The 20,476-nt window shown below is 48.7% G+C and overlaps 1 long non-coding RNA gene across 4 annotated transcripts in view; it reads right to left on the reverse strand.

Moving 5' to 3' along the window:
• LOC143443874 (uncharacterized) overlaps positions 1-20,192 on the reverse strand; it is a 36,053-nt gene extending 15,861 nt beyond the window's left edge. Inside the window, exons 1-4 of one of the 4 annotated variants that reach the window (XR_013113199.1) lie at positions 20,063-20,192; positions 19,861-19,957; positions 17,225-17,440; positions 15,288-15,382 (exon numbers count right to left, since the gene is read on the reverse strand). This is a non-coding gene — a long non-coding RNA (uncharacterized LOC143443874). Of the gene's footprint in view, positions 1-15,287; positions 15,383-17,224; positions 17,441-19,860; positions 19,958-20,051 lie in introns of all 4 variants that reach the window. The other 3 variants (XR_013113201.1, XR_013113198.1, XR_013113200.1) reach the window with 3 other exon arrangements.
• Between the last annotated feature and the right edge of the window lie 284 nt (positions 20,193-20,476).

Genomic DNA, 20,476 nt, shown 5'->3' on the forward strand with positions numbered 1-20,476 from the left:
TGTTTCTTCCTTGGGATGTTAACACATTCTTCAGGGCTCATCCTGAGAGAATGTCCCCATCCTGGGCCTACCTATAAACATTCCTGACCCCTCTAACTCCATTGCGTGTCAGAGGGGTCCTCTTCGCTTTCAATAACAGACTCTTGGTTCACAGAGCGATGCCAAGCTTCCTGGCTGAGTCAGGAGCCCCATCCTTGTCCCTGGCTGCTGGTTCACTGGGGACCACTTCTTATGCCTCCTTTCCAGGACAGAGGTCCTCCAGCCAGAGCAGTGTGGCTACTCCCTCACTAGTTGCCTAAACAGGACAAGCATGGGGAGCTTGGCAAGTGAGTACTCACTGAACACAAGTTGCCAAGTTTGCCCGGGGCTGATGACTTAAGTACGAGTTTCAGTTTATTCCTCCAGTAGCCGACCAAAGGTGGATTTTTAAACTGATAAACACACCTGTGTTTAGCACAGAAGGGGAATTCGCCCAGCTCCCTAGTACTGGTTGGGGAACAGGAAGCTTTACGGGCAAAAGAGCGTATTGACTTCTTTCAGGAAGCAGCTTCTGCTTGTGTGGAAGGCACACTGTCTCATTGAGCCCTTCGCTCCTGAAGGTAGGTAGTATTACCCCCATTTTACAGACAGACAAACAGACACTCTAAGTCCAGTCTGTGGAGTGCCTATCTGTCTTTGAGCCCAGGAAAGCGACTGATGTTTATCCTAGGAACTAGGAAGTTTGGTGTGATGAATGCCTAAAAATAGGCATTTTCCTGTTACGTTCTCCCACCCTTAGAACAGGTATTATGAAGCAGGTACACAACTGAAGGGGGGGAAAAAATCAGCAAGGTGACTCAGTTCCTAGCGAAATGTCATTTCTCCCCTTCATCCTGACATCAGCGAAGCCCACAGAGGCTGAAGACAGACAGACAGACAGAAACAGAGAGAAATAAAGAGAGAAAGGGGTGGCAAAGGGCAAGGCAAGACCCCGGTCACACTGATCTCCTCTCCACACAGCCTGCAGCCCCGGTGGGTTTGGGGGTGCTGAGCTCCCTGCTGTAAAATCAAGGGCAAGCAGGAGCACTGCATCTTCTCTTTTAAATAAGCCCTTGTTCTAACAGTATCTCATCCCGTTTCCTGCTACAGAAAGGGCCACCCAAGGGAAGCTGAACTTCTGATGCCTCTGTGAGCAGAGTGCTTAGGCCCACCCAGGCCCGAATAAGACTACTGCCATCTCCTCCTCCTTCTCCTCCTCCTCTTCCTCATCCTCCTTCTCCTCTTCTTCCTCCTCTTTCACCTCTTCACCTTTCCACTCTATCTCCTGGCTCCCTTCCCTATGGCTCCCTCCTCCCCTACCCTCTACTCTCTTCTTCCTTCCCTTCCTCCAGGGCACCTCCAGGCCCCCAGGAGGCCAGGGCATCCAGCAAAGCCAATCTCTGTGAAATGTTATCAGAGGAAACACTTGAGAACAAGTAGCTACACCTGCTGTCACCGGCTTCCTAGGCCCCCAACCTCCTTGCAGGTGTCTCCATGGGAAGAAAGGACTCATTCAGGACTGTGGCTGGTAGTTTTTCAGCCAAGTTCCTCAGATATGGCAGAAAGGAAGGGCAGGAGGAGGGAGCAGAGCCCTCCCAGGTGCCTCGGGCCCAGAGCAGGCCACCTAATGTCATTGATGGTGGCCCTGGGAAAGATGGATGGATGCTTTGCAGCTTACCTGATCACGTGTGCCCTGGGTCACTAAGACTAGAACTGACTCCCAGGGCTTCATGAAGACAAGGTGATCTGTTGCCTTGAGCCACAAACATAGTGTATGGCTCTGCAGAGAGAGAGAGAGAGAGAGAGAGAGAGAGAGAGAGAGAGAGAGAGAGAGAGAGCTCGTGAGCCCACTAAACCCTGTGAGTTCGCTTACCCCAGGGATATTCTACTACTGTGGCATCCTCCCCCTCATCACCCCGACCTACACACAACATTCCAGAAGACCCTGAGCCAGCAGGCTTCTTCATGTCTCTCTCCCTGGGACATCAGCCGAACACCTGTCCGCCCACACGCAGGCACTGCACCTGGCCACCTGGCCTGCAGAAAGCCTCTGGGGCCTTTTCCCACGGATTCTGACCAACTTCTGCCCCCACATCGCTCTGCCTCGTCACGCTTGGGCATCAACATTTAATGGTCATTCTCCCCCCACCCCCAAAGACTTGAAGTTCTCTCAGGCCCACAGCCTGGTTATTCATGCTTGTTAACGTCAAGTCAGCTAATTCTCGATAAATGCTCACTGAGCAAACACCCTTAGATACAGTTCATCTCATTGCTACAGGTAGGAGCCAAAGTTAGGAGGGAAACCTGTCTTCAAGACGTCCAGAGCTTGTAAAGCAATAGGCCTGGAATTTCAAGCTCACTTGAGTTCTGACCCATCTCACTATCTTCTTCCAAGTAGTGGACACCCCTTGGGAATAGTCAAGGCAATGGCTATTCAAGTGTGCAATAGACCACAAAGCTCACAAGTGGGGATTTGGAACTGCCTACAGTAAAAAAGGACACACTGGGTGCTGGGATGTGTTTACCTCTGCGTCCTTTCATCTGCACGGGACTCACATCGGTCATGTGACTGGGAGGCAGGATGGTAAGCACAAAGGAGACTGCCGTCAAAGACTTGAAGGAAGCTGGGTATTCAGAGCCCACCAAGGAGCACATGTGTTCATTGACTTCTACGCATGCCAGTGTCGGCTCCCAGCATAACTAGCTAAATATGTCATCACCCTGCTCTGCAACAGACCGTTCCAGACAGGACTCACCTCTGAGGAAATAAGAGGTCATAAGGGGACACAAGAAACAGGAGTGGGGGATGGGGTTAGTTACCAGTTGTGTGATCCTAGACAAGACTCTGAAGTCCCTGGGGCTGAATGGCAAGGGCTTAGTGACTCCCTGCTAAAATATACATGAAGCTATTTGAGCATAGTCAGTCCATAGGATCCTCCTGGGTAGGGGAGAATGACCCTGTCTCTACAGTGCAGCCCCTTGCCCTGGGGCCAGTCAGACCACGTCAATGGCATCCTGGAGCCTGCCCCTTTGTACTGCTAATGCCCAGTGTGAGCAGACCTGCCTGCCACACCAGGCCCCCATGAAGAGCCTCAATCAGCATGGGAGAGTATTCACAGCACAGAAAGGGGAAATGCTGACAAGCATAGCTTTTTGTTTTGGGGGGGGGGGAGAAGTGGTATCCGTAGTTAACCATTCACCACATTCCGCTGCAGCCATGGGTAACCAGGCAGAACCATCCCATCCTCCACCTGCCCTGCCCCACCCTTGCCTTCTCTTTGTACCAGGAAGTCCTGTGAGGGACCTGGAGAACCCCAGGTAGGTATGTCCTAGTGATGACTGCAGGGCCAGAACACTGCATCTTGTTTGTATCTGGGGTCTCTAAGCAGCACGCCTAACTGTATCACATCTATTGGTTCCTTGCCAGTCCTTTTAGTGTGTGTGTGTGTGTGTGTGTGTGTGTGTGTGTGTGTGTGTAGGATAGAAGTTGATATCAGATGTCTTCCTCTATTCCTCTCCACATTATTTCTGAGACAAAGTCTTGTCACCAGACCTGTTGCTCATGATTGCCTAGAGTGACTGGCCAGCATGTCCCAGTGATCGTCTTAGCATTCTGCCTCTCTGGTGCTGGGATTACAGAGAGAGGGTCACACGCTCAGCTTTTGATGGGGCATTGGGGATCAGAACATCGATCCTCGTGCTTGTTTGACAGGCACTTTACTGACTGAGCCATCTTCCCAGCCCCTGTTTATTAATGGTAACCAAGAACCCAGTGCAAAGGAGATGCTCCGTAAATGTTCACTGAGCAAACACCCTTAGCTGCCTTCCATTCCACTGCTACAGACAGAACACCAAGGCTGGGAAGAAGCCACTGAGCTTCTAAGAGGCAGGTAGCCACTGGAGCTCAGGTGGTATTTCAGTGAACTTCCAGGATCATTGTGAGTGCTTGCCCTCTCTGTGTTCTCCCAAAAGACAATGGCCGTACTTGGGGGTAGTGGAGGCAATAGGCTGGGCCTTGGTGCCCCATCCTAATAGAAACATCTGTGTCGGAGCTTTGGATCAGGTACACCAGACACAGCTGTTTGTGCAGCACCCGTCCCCTGCCTTACACTTATGGTCACCAAGCTCCCCCCATGTCTCCCCTCCTCCTTGCTCCTTTGATCCTTATGAACTCTCAGAGAAAGTGCCCAGTGAAGGGTTCTTGAGGCCTAGCAAATCCAGGAACAGAGAGCTACTCCTCCGGAGAGGTACTTGAGACTTTAGACCATCCTAAGTAAGAGAAGTTGCCTGTAGCTGGAGAGCCCCCTCTGGCTTATCACATGTCCTTATCCCACAGTTGGGCAACCGGAACTTTTCAAAGCCACTTATCTGAGGGATATAGAGCTGGGGCTAAAAGCTCCCAGTGTCAAATCTGAAACTGCAAAACATGGTCACTTTCCATCGTGGGCCTATCCTATTCTACCAAAGTATGTGTCCCTAAGTCAAACTTCTCTTGAAGAACTTCTCTTGGGCAAGTCTGCTTTAGCCACCAGCCGGCTGCCATCCTGTGTGCCGGGTTCCCTGGAATAGCCCACTTGTGATTTTCTTCATGTGATAGGAGAGTTGGAAGGCATCCCCCAAGCTTCCCTTTGGAAAAGGTTTTGGATAATAATTAGCTTTCACAAAGTGTCTATATAAGGTGGTGGTCAGGGGGATGCTCTCTGTCTAGAGTGCCTAACAGCGGCTGCCACTGCGTGATGGTACTCGTCTTCCAGGCCTGAATGGCGATGCAGATATCAGTTCTCTAGAGATGAAGATTCAATGTCAACCCCTTCTCCATCCCTGCCCTAGGCTGGAGGGCTTAGAAACCGTTCTTCCAATGATGAGACTTAGACCCTTCCAGGTACTGCAGTTCCGGAGGCCCGGTCTGGATTGTTCTCCTTTGGCTCCTCTATAGATTTTGTAAATAAATTCCCTGCAGTGGAGACTTTGCTGACTAACGTATACCTGGAGTGGTTTCTTTTTCTTCCACAACGAGCTCTGCCTGCTACATCTACTCTAAGGTCATCAGATGCAGACAACTTGCTACATGAAAAAACCTGAGTCTCTTTATTTTTTTTTCCTAGACTCTACAACAAAGTCTTACTCCTAACAGGGGGTGCTGATTCTCTCCTTCGTTGGCTTCTCATCAGGGAATACCTAGAACGAGGCTGTGCTGGGTTGCCTTTTACACACAATAGACTCATCAAATTGACGCTACAGTTTGATCCTCTGTTGAGGGAGGTCTTAGGGGTCTACAAGCTAATGTGTACCCCAGCTTCGGTTGACAAAAAACTGGGATGCCACTCTCCCTCTACAAAATCATGCAACATAATTTCAAAGACAGAACAAGGCCAGAGACTTCTGTCCCTGACCCATAGAACAAGTCCTCAAGTCTAGCCAAGACATTTCCCTCCGTAGGGTCACTGCAGGTCACTTGCTGAGTCAGGAAAGAGGCAGAAACAGTGCTGACCAGGACAAGTAAAGAACCAGAACCTCTTTGAAAACTATCCAAGTTTGCAGGGGTCCACGGGCCTCTCCACCCGGGCCTCCCATACATAGTGAGATTACCCTTAAAGCAGGGGAGGGGGGAGCGAAATTACATGTCTCTCTGCTCTTCTGACTTCGTCCCCTGTCATCTGACTCAGGGGCTAATTTCAGATCATCTTCCCATTTCTGCCTCACGCTGTGTCGTCAGAGACACATGCCTGGTCAGCTGGCAGAATTAGAAGCGTATGTCAGTATGACAGCCTCAATAACAGAACACATGGGGGTTTCCTGAAGACTTCATTTCGACACCACTTTCTAGATGAGGCAGCATGGAAGCAGTGACTGCTCGGTGAGCAAATGTCAAAGAGTTGTCTCCTTTCCCCCATCAGACTCCCCAGTTTTCTGCTTCACCCCTCCTCCATTTACCCCCACCCCCACCCCCAATGGCCTCCACAAGCCATGTTCACATGCTCAGCCCTGCCCCAGGCTCTAGGATATACCTAGAGAGCAAGGAAGAGACGCCCTTCACTCCAATGCCAGCCCAAAATTGTCCCAGTTTGTTGCCCACACACCTGCAAGCTTGGCCACAAGACCCGTGCTCCCTACGCACAGGGTCCCAGGGTCCCCTAGACACTCTCTCCTGAGTGCACTCCTTAGCCTGGATGTTATACATCCCCCATTTTGCCATGCTGAAGTTTGTCTGTCTGTCTGTCTGTCTGTCTTTAAATTAACCAGCTTTCCTGTTTTGTCATTGAAAGACTCAGATAACTACATGGTAACAAGGACAGCAGCCCACAGAGATTACATAGTAAAACACAAGCCAGTGTTTTTCCCCAGAGCCCCACATCCTAGGCAACTGCTACCCAGAGTCCCCAGGTCCCCTTCCCAACAAATCCTCTGGATGCGCAAGCTGACCACAGGCTAACTGAGCCACTTTGTACAATCTCTCTCCCCTGACTATGATGGCTACATTCTTGCTCTCCTGGCTTTTCCTTACACCATGGGATCTATCTTGCCAAAGAGGCATACAGATACCTTAGACTTTATTAGGGAGACTAGATGTCAGACTTCGGTTTCCTTGTCCCGTGGGAGAGGAGGAGGGAGAGAAAGGAAGACAAAGGGGAAGGAGCAGGGTTAGGGAAGGAGAGACTGGCCAGGCCTGCCCCTTTCCTCATACTTGGGTGTGATTGTGTGATTTTGGGTTACAGCAGCCATTTTAGGACAATGAGGGGAAACAGAACAAAACAAAGAAAACAAACAAACAAACCAAGTTTCATGGACGGCAGAAGAACCTGAACCTTTGAAGACCTTGTTAAACAGCAAAACTCTTCCCTGACTGCCCACCTCCGGACAGTTTGCATAAGAAAAACCAATCTTTATGTTTCCTGTCAGTCACTGCTCATGGGTTTTCTGTTAGCCAGCCTACATGCTGACTACGCTGCTTTGAATGAGGCTATCCACCACAGGTTGCATGTTTGTACACTTGGTTCCCAGTTGGAGGCGCTGTTTGGGAAGGTTTAGGAAGCGTAGCATTGCTGGAGGAAGCCGGTCGCTGGAGGCTGGCTTGGAGAATTTGAAGACGTTCCGCCATTTCTAGGCCACTCTCTCTGCTTTGTGTCAGTGGTTCAAAATGCAAGCTCTCAGCTTCCTGCTTCAGCCGTCATGCCTGCCATTCCCCTGCCACGATAGACTCTTACCCTGCTGAAACCTTGACCCCAAATAAACCCTATCCTCTATAAATTGCCTTCCTCAATTTATCACAGTAATACAAAAGTAACATTACAATGGCCCACCCCAATGGGATGATTATGATATAACGTATGTGTTTCTAAATGGGGCTTTATTCACTCATCACTATGACCTTCAAGTACTTTCTACATAAGCCTATCCAACTCTGTTGTACGTGCTCAGAGTCTCCCACTATGCAGCTGTCTATCCTAAAGTAAGCGGGAGGACATTTTCACTGGGTCCTTGCAATTTTGACCTACCACAGGGCAACAGATGTCTCTGTGTCTACGTCTCCATGCTTGAGTGTACTGCCTAAAACAGAGGGAAGCCAGGACCATGCCCTTTCATCTGTCCATACCCCTTACTGTTTACTGGACAGCTCCTGCTCTGCTGGAACTGGCTTCCATCACTCTGAAGGAGACCGGGACCATGATAATTCCCACACTGTCAGGCTCTGGTTTCTGGTTTCAGTACCTGTAACCAAGCTGGAAAATTCACACCAGAAAACTAAACCCACACCCTAACCTAAATCCCACTTAGTGACAGAAGTTGATGTGTGCCACTGCTGGGAGGGAAGGTACACATGAGAGACAGATGTCTAATAGCAGTGGGCAAAGGTGTGGATTTGCCTACCCACAAAGGCAAAGGAGTTAACACACCGTCACATCAGCCTGGCTTTTCACCAAGCTCAGTCAGCCTGGTTATGCAAAAAGCCTCAGCTCCTGGCAAAGGGCATTGTCTCCAAAGGTCAGTTTCAGGGTATAGTTCTCTCTCCTAGGGAGAATGACATGGTTCCTACTTGGAGAATTACAAAGCTGATTCTAGCCTGTGGCTCCTTCCCAGCTGTCTCAGTTCTTCACTCACCCCTCTGGGCACCCGTGCCTGGACCTGCATAGAACACCAGAAAAGAGGGAGGCTTCAAAGCCCATCTGGTCCAATGTAGGTCACAAAAGATCAAAAAGTTACCCACTCACTTGATCTCGGGACCAGAAACAGGTGGATCCCTAGGGCTCGCTGGACACCCAGCATAGCCTACTGGATGAGTTCCAGGCAATGTTAAGAGACCCTGTTTTTAAAAAAACAAGGTAGATGGCTCCTGAGAAATGACACTAAAGGTTGACCTCTGACCTACACACACACACCAGAGGCTGTTCCTGAATTCATAGCTGGGAAAAGACAGAGGCAGAGTACAAATTTGGCTGCTTGCCTCTGCCATCTCTGGTACCCTGTGACATTACTGTTAGGATGAGAGTGAAGACTGTGGGTCTGAGAGGAAGAGAGAGGTGTTTGGGGACGGGATGGGTAATGCTGAAAATGCAAATAAAAGGCCCAAGCAGGTGTTCAGCAAAAGTGCCTTTTCTTTGACTGAGGAAGTGCTAGGAAAGAGAAAGGACCAAGACGTCAGCAGGACCCAAAACCCCAAATCTGCAACAGTCAAAGCAACGCATAGGGTGAGGACTGTATTCTAGCCCAGAGTATAACATAAACATCTATGAACCCATGTCCACAGGTACAAACTATTGAGTAAGTCCATAACGGGGAGCAGAGACCATGTGACTGTCCATATGTTTCAGGTGGGTTTGCTCTTTCCTCCAAGGGATGGAGACAGGCCACTCTCACCCCCAGTTCAGCATTACTTGACCTCCGAAGACCAAATGGAGGGAGGGTTGTGCTACAAGGGAGCCCTGGACTGTGGAGAAATCGGATGAACACGCTCAGCTAGGAGACAGAGGTCCACACCAACAGCGATAGGTCACTGGGAAGGTGTGTACTCCCACGGTGACAGGTACCATGACGGTGTGTGATCCCATCAGGCTGCAGTGAAGACTTCTCTCTGAACACAGACTCCCACTCTGACTGTAAGAAAAATACTTGATCAGTGCTCCCCCAAACTGTTGCGTCATCCAGGAGGACAAAGAAAGTCTGAGAAACTGTCACAGGGCAGGTGATGATACAACCATTGAGGGGGATGCTGGGACAGAAGGAATGCTTAGGGGAGAACAAGTGAGGTTGAAATAGACTGCCAGATGTAGCTGTGGGCTCCTTGGTGACAGATGTGCTTCAGTGATGGACAGGAGTGGTAGAAGGTACCTATCCATTCCTACCCATCCTCCCTCTCATTCTGTAGTTATGCAGCTATTTTGAAAGGGGGGGGGGGTTGGTAAATAAACATCCAGAATAACAATGTCTCACTCTTAACAGGGAGTGGCTGTCTAAGTCTTTGAGATACCTCAGGCCTGGGCCTGAGTGTCAGGATGCTAGAAGGATCCTGGAGTCAAAGGGAATCAGGAAGAACTCTAGAAGTCTCAGTAGGATGCCAGAGCCAGAGCACTAACCTAAACAGACTCCCTGCCCACTAACCCCAGGCATCTCTATCTAGCCACTGGTGTAATGGGATGGGCCAGGGGTTCAAATTTCCTCAGGGTGTGAAAATGCAAAGTGACCTGGGCCAGCAGGTGCGCTCTTTCATCCAGCTGGGGTCACTGTCCCCTAAGAGGCCCCAGGCAGGCCCTTCTGGTCACATGAAGCCTCTAAACCTCAAGCTCCTGGGGACCTGAACGCATTCCAAGAGGCTGACCCAGCAGCTCTGGAGCTCCAGCTGAGGGCCTGGCAGTCCCAGCCCTGCATTGCTGGGCAGAGGACACAGGCATTTCCGAGGCACCCTGGACTCCTGCCAGTGGGTCCCCAGATGCCATGCAAGACACACCTGACCGAGGTAAGAGAATAGGTGTGTGTAAACAGTGTTTGAAAAAGAAAATAGCTGAACAAATACAGCGCTTGTTAACACAGGTGTTTACAGGTGGAATTATTTTTCCTGGGCTGCTATCTCCCAAAGCTGCTTTGTGTGGCTCTGAGCACCTGCGTCGACTTTCCCATACGGGGGAAGAACTAGGGGGAAGTGACTGGTCCAGATCGATTGTACCACACAGGAGGTCAGTGATCAGCCTTGGCCTGAGCTAGTGTGCAGTTTCTCTGTCGGAACTTTCTTTTTCTTTCTCCACCCCCCCACCCCACCCCCCCAACGTGCTGGAACAGGGTCCAGCCTGTTCACCACTTCCTGTTCGGCCAACGCAGCTGTTCGGCTGGCCCCAGGGCAGTCACAGTAAGAGGCCCATTTCCGGGGGTAGGAGCCAGCCACTTTCTGGGCATGACAGTCTGACAACTCTCTCCTCTCCCCCAAGGGGAGTCTCATGATTTGCATTTTTACAGACAGAAACTGAAGACACTCACCCCAAATCACAGAAAGTGAAGAGGGCTGCAAGTGCAACCCAGAGATTCAGTAGAGAGTTCCAAACTATCCCTGAGGGGACACTGGGGAGCAATGGTATTCTCTGTGGGACACCCAGAAATATAGATGCATTTGACGTGAAGCAAGCAGAAGGCAACACACCCAAGGGAGACAAAGCATTTTTTAAAAAACTATGGAAAAGGAGCATGAAGCCACAGACCATGCACTTCTAAATGATGGTTGCAAATAGTAAACTTTGCTGTGTGTATTTGATCACAATTTGAATTCTTCTAATTTAAGAGAATGCACATAAGAAAGGCCTGGTATAAGCAGAGCCATGAAGGTCCATGTAGCCATGTAGGACATGCAGGGTCTGCATAATGAGATCCTGGAGATCCTGGAATAAAAATACCGGGAGAAATCTAATCTCTACATGGACCCAACATAAAGCTGGCTGTTTCTGCCATAATTAGATGGTTGCAGTCAACACTCCGGTTGTTGCATTCTGAAGCAGTCCAGTCGTCAGGGAGCACTGTGGGGCAGTGGGAGGATTTCCCTATTGTTTGTGGGAGACTAAAAAGGTGAAATGCCCTAAATGCAGACTCAGCCATAATGTGTTAAATCTACTCTACTTCAAGTCCACAGGCAAAAGTAACAAGTAGGAGCCGGGAAGAAAGCAGGCCCTTGGCTGAGAGGCAGGTAGCAAGAGATACACCCTGCCCCAGGACTCTGCAGGGAGGATCAGAGGGTCCAAGGGAGTCAAGCTGGCTTCCTCCCATGCCTCAGTAAAGCCATGAAACACAGCGACTTGAGATGCAAGGAGGGATTCTGCCCCATTTGGAGAAAGCAGGCCAGAAAGAACAAAGAGAACACAAGCAGCTACTGGGAGTCCTCAGAGAGGCCCAGGAGGGTCACAGTGTCCTACAGGAGCACTGGCCAACTGAAGAAGCAGCCTAACTGTTGACAGCTCGGATGTCAACAACCAGGAGAAAAGACCATTTCTTGGTTTGGGCAGAAAGTCGTTCTGTGCAAGATGAGGAACAATAAGGTTTTCTGGAAACTTCCTCCCTGAACCTTTGCTCCAGTCCAGCCTCCTTTTCACAGACTAGCATGACCTACTGTATTACATAAGTCAGAGAGACAGGTCCCTCCTCTATGGCACTACCAGAAAAAGAAGGCTCACAGTGAGGAAGACCCTGACTACCCTCCTAACTCCTCTGCATCTTCCAGGAGGCCAGCTCAGCCCCTTCAACTCCTCTGCACAATGAAGGGTGCCAGGGCAGACCAACACGGGACCAGGACAAGAGCAAGGGAGGGAAGGAGGGAGAAGGGGGAGGGGAAACTCAATGGAGAATGAGATTTGAAAGTACACCACTGAAAAGCTGAAAGGTTTTCTGTCTGAACTATGACAAATCTCTAAAAGACGGGACCGTATCTAATTAGACATGCTGATGTCCTTCTAATGAAAATGACCTCATGTCATAACTGCAGATCAGCTCCTTGGAAGTAATTAGAAAGGCCCTGCTTTTCTGCCGGCTGGTTTGGAAGCGCTAGGCTCCATGGCCCTCCACCCCATTTGTTGAGACAGAGCAGGAGGAACCCAGCTCCACACACATGCCCTTGGTTGGGCGTGTGAGAATGTGTCCTTTCTCCAAGCACTCAATCCTGTTCTCTTTCCATGGACTAAGAGACCACCAGTGTTGCTGTTCGAATCTAAGATGTGTTTCACAGGCGTGTGTTTTGAATGCTTATTACCTGGTGAGGAGCAGAATGTGGGAAGTGAATAGAGCCTTTTGTGAGGTAGGCCACAGAGTTGGGGGCGCAGGCCTTGGAAGGCTACAATGTTCCCCACACTCAATTCAAGCCAGAAGTCTCTGTGTCCTACCTGTCACCATGTGAACACGCCACCACTCACCATGCCTTCCCTGCCTTGATAGACTGTGTCCCCCAATACTGTGAGCTAGAATAAACCCTGGCTCCCTTAAGGCATTTTGTCACTCTGATGGGAAAAATAACAAGTACAACCATCAGTGTGAAAAATGTCTCTCCTAGAGTAACATCCATGTATGTACACACACACACACACACACACACACGGCAGTTCAATTTCAAGGCTCTTGTGTCCAGTTTGTTTTGGGGGGTTAGTGGTGGTCAGGGTGTGAGTGTGTATGATATTGCATACATACATATATGTTTACACATGTGATAGTGTCTATGTGTGTAGAGGCCATGGGTTTGTATCAGGTACCTTCCTTCCTTCCTTCTTTATTCTCCACTTTATTTACTGAGGCAGCATCTCTTGCTGAACCTGGAGCTTGTCAATTTGACTAGTCTAGCTAGGTCTCTTGTCCCAGAAACCTTTGTCTCCACCTCCCATGTTCTGGGACTATAGGCAGCTCTCCATGCTTGTATGTGGGTATTAGGGAATCACTGAGCCAACATCCCCAACCCATCTTGTGTTTTAAGTACCTGCACCCACACAAACATATTACACCTGGGCTTCTGACGCTCTCCCCACTGCAGCACATCACCTGACACATCCTAAACCGCTGTAGATGTTGATTTGACTGTCAAAGCCTGAAACAGGAGAGTATGTGGGCAAACTTTCATCCCAATGACACATTCTTTTCCTGAACACCATGATTGCATGCTTATCCTCTCCTGTAGTTTCACCCGAGTTGGTAACATGTGCATTGGCTGAGGCTCAGCAGTCTGCCCACAGCAAACAGGCCCCAGCTCTCAGGCACAGCCCGGTGGGCTCCCCGGCGCCCCTTCCTCTCGGTGGTATCTATATCTCCCTACTCTGACTTCCCACTCAGGAATGACAAGAGTGCCCATGAATAATCATGAAATCGAGGGAAATAATTGATATTTAGCTCTGCCAGAGGGGAAGCTCAGCACTTAGGGGAAGCCATCCTTCAGTCCGAGGGCCGATAACTCAGTAGCTGGAGGCAGGCTAAATTAGATGTACTTGGCAGTTAGTGACATGAGCTGAAGAGCAGCTTGTCAGTTCCAAAGTCACTTCTCACATGAGGATGCACAGACACAGGATGCACAGAGGCTGAGCCCTGAGGATAGTTGCCGAGCCTGCTCAGAGGAACAATGTTATTGCATGCTCAAGCTTTGGCTTTGAGGACTTGTGGTTGATCAAGTTTAGAGCCAGGAAGATTCCCGAGCCCTTCCTGTTCCTCTCTCTTTTCTCTGAGCTTACAGTTACCTTCAGACCATGGTTCAATCAGATGGATGGGGCCATGTGAGCAGTTCTCTAAATGCCCCCACTAAGACACTGTCTCATTGAGGTTGCATCCCCTGCTCTAGCAATGAGTGTTCATTTCCATACCTTTAGCTAGGGGACAGTAGAAAGGCTTAAACGTCAGCCTCCCAAAAGCTTTCATTCAAAGTCCCTTCATCTTCACAGCCACCCTTTGCCTCTAACCCACGGCCACTGCCAGGAGGAAGGGTCTCAGTGCACATGCACATCCTACCTAGAAGCCAGACCACATGCCGCATCCCTTTCCATGCTCATCCTCACATGTGGTCCATCGTGGGCTGGAGAATCTGTCCTCCTCATTGCCACCAATGAGTCTCTCTACATATACTTTCCAAAAGCACATTTGACTGTATACTTTGCACATCAAGCTTGAAGCATCCATGTCATGCCAACTACATCTTGCCATGTGTCCCTCTGCCCTGCAGGACAATGACCAGGAGCCTTAGTGTGAGGCCTCTGTGTACCATATTTGGCCCAGACACCAGCTTCTCTACCACACACCTACTTACTACTTAATGCTATCTGCGTGTGTGTGTGTGTGTGTGTGTGTGTGTGTGTGTATACACGCGCATGGGTGGGGGGGGGATGCTGTTTCTGCCTTTCTGTCTTCTGCCAATTGTTCCAGTCTTCAGTGTCTGTATCTTTATCCTTCTACTAGGGAAGTAAGTGACAGGGAGACTTCTGAGACAAGTCACTACATGCCTTTCAAGGCTCAGTTTGCTCCTGGGAGCTATACCATCTCAATGAAAATACCGTGTGTGACATTCTTGGTACACCTGGCATATGCAAAGACTTTGTTAAAGATTTGCTTTTTCCTCAAAAAAAACAAACAAACAGAAAAACAGCCACGTATGTCATCTGGAAAAATGGCCCAATAGTTAAGAGCACTTGTTGCTCTTGCAGTGGACCCAGGTTTGATGCCCAGTACTCATATGGTGGCTTGCAATCATCTGCAACTCATTCCAGGGGATATGATGTCCTCTCCTGAACTCTGCAGACACTGGGCATGTACAAGGAGCAGAGACATGCATGCAGGCAAAGCACTCATACATACTACATAAAATTAAATTACAATTTTAAATAATAGTCATGGATATGTCCTGTAAAGATGCAGTCTAGATTGGAGGAGGAGAACGAAGGCAAGAACTTTGGATGGGGCAGGTAAGGTCAGCAGGAGAGATCCAAAGAACCCCGGGAGGAGCCATCGCTGTGTGCAGAATGTTCTGCAAAGTCTCACTGAGACTAACTCACCTGATGCTTGGGGAGTTTCCATAACAAGTACACTAGAAACAGTAATAATCCCCTTAACCTATGTGTTCAACATAGCACCAAATTCAAGCTGCCTCAAAATGAAAAGAAATAAGATAATGGTTTTCCTTTCCCGTGGCCCCATCATTGAAATCTGTACCTTAGAACAGCAAGCCTGGGGAGGCAGTGCCCTGCAGACACAGCACCTACTGAGACATCTTCCAGCATTGAGCCATACCCAAAGGAAAAGGCCTTCTCCAGTGAGAAGGCTCCTTGCTTACTTACATGCTGAGAATTATGAGGAGGGTGCCTCTTCCACCACAGTGAACGCTGTCCATACACACCCACGTGAAGCTGTCCCTCTCCCAAGGACTCAGTCACTGGGAAAAGAGTATAGGGAAGGGAAGGGAGGAGGGAGCAGGTAAGCCAGGGTCAGGAAAATAGAAGTTGAGAGAGAAAGGGTTAGGGAGAGGGAGGACCCAAGAGAAACTAAGCAGCAAAGAAACAGACTAAAACCAAATAATGGGCTGACCTAGAGACCCAGAAATACAGACAGAGAGAAAGAAAGAAGTATGAGGTAATGCTTGCTCTTACCCTGGACAACCCTTGCATACATGGAATAAAAGTAATTAGAGGTTAAACTCCACTCATCAAAGTAGTAGGCAGTGACACCAAACAGCACTGATAATGACTCCATTCTTCCCTGTCACACACATCAGTACCCAACCAGAGCCATACACACAGTTCTTAATGAAAACAAGTATTAATTTCACACTTGATTGCATTTTAATAGTTTGTATTAGAAAATGGAAAAGGTATCTGGGCCCTCTGTTATTCTCTTACATGAGAGGCTACCTGAGGGAATGCAATCATTTGAGTTGCAAGCTAAACTAGCCATTTTCATCTCACACAATACCATTTTTCACTCAATATCTTACAAACTATGACTCTTCAGACTTAGGTGTTTGGCAGAGATCCCCTTGAAAATGAACAAAGTGAGCCTAGTAGTTTAGGGGAAACATCTTGTCAATGATAAAATCTGTGATTTCAAGTAAAAAAAAAAAATCCGAATTTTGGAAAACTTCTACCCTTCACCATGTGCTGAACTGAGTGCTTTCCAAGGCTTTTCTAATGAGATTGATGGTGGTGTTAATAAATATGGTTCCTGGATGCTGTACAGTAAAATGTGTCAACATTTGGAAGATTTGCATAACTCAATAAATTAATATTTTCCAAATGATAATCTAAAAGCATGCACGGTTAAAAGACCCTAAGAACTGAGAGACATTTAGACCAAGAAACGTCAAGGATGCTAACTTCTTTTGAAGTTCAGATTTTTCTCTGGAAGATAGAATAACTTCACAAGAAGGTGGGTAGTACAGCGCTGGGGAAGTCTGTTATTAAGATGGTAATGATGTAAACAGACTACAGAGACCTTTATTTAAATGCACACACGAGTGATGCACACACGAGTGATGACACACTGCCCAGCGTGCCTCAAACATCATCACAACCCTGTCAAGCTGATTGCCAGAGCCCATTTCAGGGTAGAATTTCAATAGCACATGGCTGTATATCTAAGAATCTTCACTCACAAATGAGTAAGCGACTGACATTTAACTTTTCGATGCTAACACTTCAAGGATCGGGCCATGTGCCCAAATACTTACATTTGTATAAAATATCTGAGTGCATTTACCACATTTGAGGAGCTGGGGCCATGTTTCTGCCTGACTACAGAGAACCAAGCTGGATTTTCAAATCCCCTCTGTTAGCAATTTTTAAATTTTTAAATGAATTGTTATTTATTATAGCCATTATTCTGGGCAAAAAGTAAGAATATGAGATAGCAAGCCATTAATGAGCTTGACCTAATCATTCTATAATGTAACTACACCTCAAAATGTCACATGGTACCCCATAAATATGAACAACTGTGATTTGCCAATTAAAATTTTTAATATAGAAAGCTTGGCAGAGTGCACAGAAGGGAGCGTTTTTTTATTAGCCTGGCCTACTTAATCCTCTCATAAGAGACGCTGAGAGATGACCATAGCATCTTCCTCAAAGCTGCCTCCTTGATAAGCACCTCAGTCTAACCCAAACTAAGGAACATTCCTTACTCCAGTCAGCTAAGAGGTAACCCAGAGAGTTCATCTACCCCTCCCCCAAGCTCTCAGAAGTCTGGAAAACAGCTATTCTGCCACAGGGTGTATTTCTACCTTATAGATGTAGCAGTGTAGGTTAGAACAGGCCACTTTGTAACACCCTGGCCCTCAAAAGCAGGGATGTTTGAGCAGAGACGGGGATGATGCCCCTCGAGGGCAGTAGGTGCAGACTCCACTGATGATACTTTGACCTTGGACTTCCAGACTCCAGAACTGCAAGACACTGGGTTCCAATGTTTAAACCACTCAGTCCTCTTTCAACAATGGCCCCTGTAAAATGGCATAACTGTCAGGGGTACACCTTTTAATCAGGTGAGCAAACTGGAGTTTGCCCAAGGGTCACATGACTAGAACAGAAATAAGTACACTGGATTTGGAGCTGGTACCCTACTCAGCAGCTCCTGTCTGGACCACCTCACCCTGCAGCACACCAATGGACAAGTGGTGATTTAGTCTCCATAAACTCCAAGGTCCACAGTGGCTTTTGTCCCTTGCTGGTCAATCTGCCTTACCCTGGGCAAACCCAGTGGACTGGAGAAGGAGGGAGCTCCGGAGCCACCCTCAAGCTTAAGGACCTTTACAAACACATGCAGCTCAGAGCCCTGGGTTTGTCTCCTGGATCAGCTTATTTCCATGTTGGGACTTTTCCATATGGTGTTTGCACTGCTTTCACTGTACTCCAATGTCCTCGGTGATCAAATAAGGATGCTGATGCTTGTGATGAAGATGATGGTATAGTCAGGTCCTATAAGTGGCACTATAGCTGTTTCTACTGTTCTTTCTCTTTACCGTATCACATGTATTTATAATACTTAGCCAGGCATATAGCTTCTTGGGAGTCTAGGGTGGGAAGATCAAAAAGTTCAAGGCCAGCCTGGACTACACAGTAAATTCAGTGACAGTCTAGGCAATGTCTCAAAATTTAAATAAAAAAAAAGTGGGCTGGGGATGTACACAGTTCAAGGGCAGAGTACTTGCCTAGGATGCTTTAAGTCCCAAGTTCAATCTCTATTAGTACAAAAAAAGTTCTAAGCCTCTACCAGTTCTAGCTTCCCACAACTACTTCTGTCCCCTACATAAAACGCTCATGATAATGAGGGTGGGAAGGGAGTCCTCTGGAGAGAACTTAAGGATGGAGCCTAGAAACCAGCCTGCCCTATTGCCCATTGGGGGGCCTTTCTTCTGGGCACTCCCTATCTGAAAATAAGGATTGTGTTTTGTAAATTCAAGGCTCCAGTGGTTGTGGCCAAGCTGGAGAAATAATTGGACCAGAAAAAAGGGACCTAATGAATGCTCAAGATCAGAGAGTGAAGCCCTGGGTCCAAATCTTTGTTCCAGAAGGATCAAAGAAGAGACCCTGTGGAGTTGGGGTCTCTACAAGTGCCTTCTGGAGAATACATTCAGATAGACAAGCCTTCTAGGGATCTACTTCTGTCCCCACCGCGAATCACTGGAATCCAAGCACCACCGTGCACTAACAGCCATTCCCAGGTGGGACTGTCCTTCCCTATTTTCAAGCTGCTCATAGACAGCAAAGCTCCAGGTTAGGCAGGCCATCAACACACCACTGATTACAAACTCGGGCATGCCAATTGTCACTTGACCTCCAAAAGCCTTGGTCTCTGAATGGGAAGCATCCAAGGCAGCTGGGCAAAGCAATTGACCCCTGACTAGACTCAGTCCACCGCCACCCCCAGCAGTATTTGCAAGCTGTAGGAAGAGCTGAATCAGCAGTGAGGAGGCAGGGTCTGGAGGGGAGACCTGGGTCTCTCTGGAAGGGGTGGAAAGGGAGCCAGAGGCCAAGAGCTCACAGCACCATTTGAGCAAGAGAACTGGGAACTAGAGCCCGGCTGTGAGACTTCAACTTTGACTACTTCTCCACTTGTCTCCCTCCCACCCTTCTACCCTGCGTGGCAGCTGATTAACCCTTCCAGCAAGCAGCAAGAAGGCCTGCAGGGTCAGCCAAGACACCAGCTAGAGAAAACCCCTCCCTAGAATAAGACCACATCCAGAGAGCAAGAAGACCTAGAAGAGGGACTCGTGCATAAGGCTCTGAGCAAAGGGCAGACTAGACTCCTGGTTCCTAAGCTCCCTCAAGGCTGGCTCCTGAGAACCAAATGGCACACAGCACAGCAAAGGTCTGTTGGGAGACTGTCATGGCCCTGGAAAAGAAAAGAGGTGTGGCTTTGAACCGAGACTTCTGCTTTGCTGAGTCATGCTCTGTCTCTTCTGTGAAAGCCCTTGCTTTTCCTTCTTCATCTATGCCCATTTGAGTAATAAGAAAAATAGAGAGACCGAGGGAACCACCCACATGGCTCCTACTCTGATGTGGGAAGGGTCTGGGAGAGGTGGGAGACTCAGGGAGGGCTATGAGAGCATTGTGAGGCTCCTCCAGGCTCAGAATATCATGCCCTGTATGCACCTGCCTGGGAGACAGCACATGTGCACTGTTTTGAACTGAAAACACATTTTGTTTTGTTTACCCACACTATTCTCCCCCATGAAGTAGAAGTTCTGTGTCAATAAGTCAGATGGAGAAACTGAGGCTCAGAGACTCAGGACCTAGACACAATTCTCACCCCAGCCTGTGGGGCTCCAAGGATCTCCTCCAGACATCACGTGCCCTGCAAGACTAGCCAAGGCAGCACCCACCCAACTCCAAGAGTTTGACAGTAGCATTTACAAGGTACCTGGATTGCATGAGGAACCCTCTCCTTCAACAAGGGACTCTTCTTTCTGCCCTCTGGTTTGGAGGCTTCAGGCCGTGGACTGAGCCACCTTCCTGATCTTTGTCCAGAGTACAAGAGAAAGAGACAGCGTTTAGGTAAATAGCACTCTGGAAAAGTCCCAATCCAAGAATGCATTCAGACCTAATACCCACTGGCATCTCACCTCCCCAAACTCCTCGCCTTCCATGTTTTCAGCCTTCTCATCTCTGGGGTGACAGCCTGGGGCAGAGGGCTCAGCGCTGCCGTGCAGGTTGTCTTTGGATTTGTGCTTGCCTGACCTGTATTAGTTCAACTTTCACCTTTGGGAGATGGGAGAATATCTACAGCCCAATTTAGTGCAGGGCACTAAAGGAAGGGAGGGAGACAAGAGGGAGGGAGGGAGGAAGGGAGGGGGTATAGAGGGAGGGAGAGAGGGAGGGAAAGAGGGAAGGGAGGGAGGGAGGAAGGGAGGGAGGGAGGAAGGGAGGGAGGGAGGGAGGGAGAGAGGGAGAGAGGGAGAGAGGGAGTAAGAAGAGAAACAAGCCCTGCAGACTACTGTACCCTGGGCCCCTTATTGGGTTCCATATCCCATCCCTTC

This window comes from Arvicanthis niloticus, chromosome 11, assembly GCF_011762505.2.
Source record: "Arvicanthis niloticus isolate mArvNil1 chromosome 11, mArvNil1.pat.X, whole genome shotgun sequence".
Lineage (NCBI taxonomy): Eukaryota > Metazoa > Chordata > Mammalia > Rodentia > Muridae > Arvicanthis > Arvicanthis niloticus.